Raw genomic sequence first — 5,123 nt, forward strand, 5'->3', positions numbered from 1 at the left:
ATGTGTTTAGCGGCTAACTCTTACTCAATGTTTCAGGAGAAGGCATGCTGAAATCTTCATTATCACCAGTGGGATTGATGTAGTGATTTAGGAAGAAGTCGCTGATAAATCTTCGAACCATCAGCAATTCACCAGTGGGGAGCGGTTCAGGGGTCCTCGGTTCTAAGATGAGCTACAGTATTTTTAAGATCAGAATGTGCTATATGAGTGGACTAGAAGATATTAGTTAAGATAGACTTACTGGTACTAATTTGCGAGCATCTTCACAACTATCATCAGATTTGCAAATGGAGATCATGTGTCTACAAACATAGTATCCACAAAGGTTGGTCCCTCCTTGTTGCTGAGAACATTGAATTTTTTGTACAGAATTAGTCATGTATTTGTCCTGTTAGGAACAACCTAACCGGTGTTAGATGTATTTTTTTCTTTGGACAGAAATATAAAGAGATTTATTTAGAAGCTTGAACATTTGACTAGCGTAAGAAAAGGTATTTGCAGACTATTGGATACATTTTCTAAAAATAATGGATTTCGGTGTGTTACCGGAGAAACGATTTCGTATTGAAGAGGTAGTTCCCTCTTGAACAGGTTCCCTGGTTTAGTTTTCCACAATGCGAGAACCCTACAAATGAAGATGAATTTTGACAACATCAATTATTGAACCAGATATGAATGCAAATTAATTTCAACATCATAGAATCCATGAATTGTTGAAGATGCGTCAGATCATGAGCGTTTGTTCACTCTCTGAGAGAATCCATGTAGTAAATTGTGTTCTTGTTTGGAACAATGAATAACAATATCTAGTGATTGCTACTTATTAAGAAAGCCATGGACTTACGAATTATGTAGAAATCTAAAAGACAATCAGTGTATGCATGGTTGTTTACTTGACTTACCGTTCATGATATGGCCAGAGAAATGATTTTGCATGGGCCATGCTTTTGAAGGTACGGACGACCGTGTTAATGGCTCAGTCATTTAGGTCCTTACCATCTAATGTTGTGCCATTTGCTAATATAGGATCTATGAAATACACACTCTCCCTTTTTCTTCTCTACGCATTCAATCCCCTGAGAGGAATAAAATGTAGTTGGTTGTTTATCATTTACAGCCTTGTATGGAGAAGTTGATCCGAGTTTGCTAAGTACTTACAAAATCAGGCTTCTAACAAGAGTGGCATCGAGCTTGTTGAAGTTGAAGAAGAGATGTAAGTCCTCGAAACCCACACTAATGGAACCAACATCGTGTCAAAAATTATCTCTGTTGTAGTGGACTACCAGAACATGATGACTTGTTGACATTTGATCCATGCAATATTTATGTAACTCGCAGCAATTGGAGCTGTAATCATCAAAGTATTTGCCAACAAAAAATGGCTGGCCATGGACGTAATTGCATGCTTCAAGTACATCTGCTTTATTTTTAGCAAGCTGCAAAGATATTTCTTCATCATCCATGCCGTCAGAAATAATATTACTCCCTGATTTGAACAACTTGTTGTTAATTTGGTTCTGGGCGATGAGTGCTTTAAGTAAGAGGCAATTGTTCTCTTTCCTCGTTGCTCTCACAGCGTACTTCCTTGTGGGTGCAGCCTTTTTGGACACTTCCTTCTTGGTACTTGAAGCACTTCTGGTAGAACGTCTGGTTGGCTGAAAGGTAGTCTGCCCATCAAACGGTGAAGCTTCGACGGACTGCTTAGCAGATGGTTTAGCTCTACCGGACCAGTGAGCTGGTGCTATTGCTGTGACAGACTATTGGGCTGTAGGAGCAGAGACATCGGACTGCTGACCATGCGTTGAAGCTATGTTGGGTTTCTGCATAGGTGGTGCCAACTTGTTGGTGTGCTGAGGAGGCCGTGCCAATGCATTGGTTTGCTGAGCAGGAAATGTTGACGAATTGGTGTGCTGATCAGGCAGCTGCGGACCGATGGACTAATGAGCAGTCAGTTCTGGACCTGCACACTGCTTAGCAGGCGGTTCCGAAGCATTAGAGTGCTTAGCAGTCCGTTCCACCAGGATGGTCTGCTGAGCATGTGCTGAAGCTGGGTCTCCCCCCGCTGCTTCGGCGGCTGGCATCTGAACCGGTGGTGCGTCTTCAGCTGTTGTAGGCCTTTCCACTGGCTGCTCTGGGGCGGACGATGACATGGCCTGTACGGCAAAAAGTTGGGCCAGATGATCATAGGTTGATGCGTCAGCCGTCGGATTACGAGTATTAGGTTCTTTGGGGGAAGCACGCGAGAGCTGCATGGCAAGGAGAGCGTCACCGGTTGAGGGGCGACATTGGTTGCTCTTGGCGGGGCTCCAGGGATCTCATCCATGAACTCTACCTCCTTTCATGGGCACTAGATGTGATGTAACATTGTTTCTCCCAAGGTCCTATGCTCATCAAAATCTCCTAGGACATTCTTCAGGGCAAATTCATTGAATCCTGGCTGTACTTCAGTCACGTAGCACTTCACACAACCCGACTTCAATGGTACATTGTCCAACAAGAGGCCCTCTTCCAAGAAGGGTGGGGCAAACCCAGGCTATTGCACATTTTAATGTACCTTTATAATGTGTAAGAACACCCTTCAGTCTGTCTTTAATTCCAGATAGATCAGATATAGCATCATCATGAGCAGCTACAGTCTCAGTGTCGCCGGGGTCAGCTAATGCACACCTACTCTTGTGCAGTGTTGTCGCGCAATAACCAGCATCCTCCATGCCCGCCTCCCCTCCCATCTGATGGCTATCTATCAGTGTTAGAGTCTTCTGCATCATCATTGACTCCTCAATATCCTTTTGAACAGCCGGATACATGTCCTTCCTCAACCCTTCACACAATTCATTCTGCTTCATTTCACTCCTTGCTTTTTTCATGTTGAGCCTCTCTTCTTTGCTGAGTGTGAAATCCCTCTTGTGCGGGACATTAACACCTATACCCCTTGCACGGCCAGGGGGCGTTGTTGTTTCCAAAGCATCAGACAGAATGTCACATGGCCCGGAGTTCCTGTAAAACCTTCCACGGATGTTGGAAGCCTTTAACATCACGCGATACAGTTTTGCGTCATGTGAGTTTTCAAAGTAATAAGTTCAGTCATCATGCCTCCTTGCACATACCCTCAAGTAGTCTCTAGCGCGTTCCCCCCTGATTTCACTAAAGGCCAGTTTCCCACCCGCCGCTACTGCTTCTTTGTCCTCCTGGTCCCATATCGGTTTCATGCTGTAGTATCCTGGCACACCCATACGGTGGGGGGGTGTGTGTTCCTCTTCTGAAGTTCCGATTGCTTGGCACTCATCTCAGCAAACTCTATAGTAGCCCTGACCCTTTTGAATTCTGCCCAGTCTGCCTTTGTAATTTGGGGGCATCTGGGGATTCTATCCTTGCCTTCACTCAAGTACTTCTTGTACAACACGTGCTTCCAGTTTCTTCAAGCATCCTTAGCCTTCTTCAGTGCAGCGTGTTCCACCTGCATTCTCCACTGCTCTGGAACGTTGAAGTGGTCCATGATCTCCCAGACTATGTTTTGCCGTGTTTCTGAATCAGCCTTGCCCTGCCAACAAATCCACACACACTCCTGAACCTCATGCGTGCTTTATCTGGTTTAGTTGGAGACCAAGACTTTAAATTGATCTCGGTTACTTCATAAACACCTTTAGGCTGGTGTGTGGGCTTCCTTGGAGCGTTCCTCCGTGTCCTTACCGGAAGGGTAATTGCTGTAGCTCTATCCCGTTCAAGATTACTTGATCCCTCACCATCTGCTGAAGACCTAGGGTTGTTGGAATCAGATGAAGATACATCTCCTGAAGCATGAGTGATGTCGCTGCTACTCGGCATCTATAGAGAACACACGCGAAACTCAGGAAAGGAGGATAAGCATAAAACTAACAACTTGGTATCAAGCTGTCTAAACATGTCATGCAATAATTGAGAAAATGCACGGCTTATTTGTTAAGTTTGTGTGACCCGGGCGCACGCGATCTGTAAATCGACAGTAACTTATTGGAACAAATATGTCTTATATGTACTCCCTCCGTCCGAAAATACTTGTCATCAAAATGGATAAAAAGAGATGTATCTAGAACTAAAATACGTCTAGATACATCCCCTTTTATCCATTTTGATGACAAGTATTTCCGGACGGAGGGAGTACTAGTTAGGAAGGTAGATACTAAACATATATACGCTCTCCGTTATGTTATAGCCAATTTGGGAACATACAGAACAAAATAGGAAGAGAGGTTGCGAGGAAATATGCCTCACCGTGATGGAGAGCGGTAACTAACAGGTTTCTTAATGCAAACCCGCCAGGACCACAGGAGAGGCGAGGGGTACATGATCGTTATGCTCGAGGGTGGCTGGCGAGCAAATGAAGACGGTGAGGTATGGGCAGCCGCGTGTTGGGAACGACAATGGAGGTAGGGTTGACGCGAAGAGCGGGCACACGGTCGGGGTGAGAACGCCGGCGATGGAGAGGGTTCTACTGTGGATCTGGGGGAAGGGAGATAGCAATAGAGATTGGGTAGACTAATTGAGTGAAACGCGGGCGGGCGGTGGGGGAAGGGGGTGTTGGTGACCTACGTGAAAAGGGTGAAAAAATATTCCCGATCGCCGCACGGAAAGCCCTATGCAAACGGTTGACTCTAAGCGCTCCTGTGCACAAAGAGAATAATTTCATTTCAAATGAAGACGTGCTAATTTTGAAATGAAGACGTGAGTTCATCATTTTGCCTCTAATTTTTTCTCATGTTAAGCAATCACCATTATACCACAGGTTTGATTTTCTGGCACATTTTCAGTCTTGTGTGCTATATTTAAGACATTTTTCGGCATTTACCATGCATTTTGACATATAAATCAAATCCTAGCCGGACTGCATTTGCTGTCGAAAGGGATTAGGGTTGCCGTTCGATCTGGGAGCATCCAACGGTGCATACATACGATCCGTGGGGTTTGGGTTCTGGCTAATCAGAACGCATGACTCAGATCGCGTGTGCACCAAGGGGGGCATCGGCTACCGTTTGGTAGGCACACAACTTTAGTGAGTGAATCGTGTGCTATTTGAAACATTTACATGAACTAACAACATATTTTCGTTTGAGTGAAAACAAGAGTTCATCGTTTCGCCTCCATAT

This window comes from Triticum dicoccoides, chromosome 6B (assembly GCF_002162155.2).
Source record: "Triticum dicoccoides isolate Atlit2015 ecotype Zavitan chromosome 6B, WEW_v2.0, whole genome shotgun sequence".
NCBI lineage: Eukaryota > Viridiplantae > Streptophyta > Magnoliopsida > Poales > Poaceae > Triticum > Triticum dicoccoides.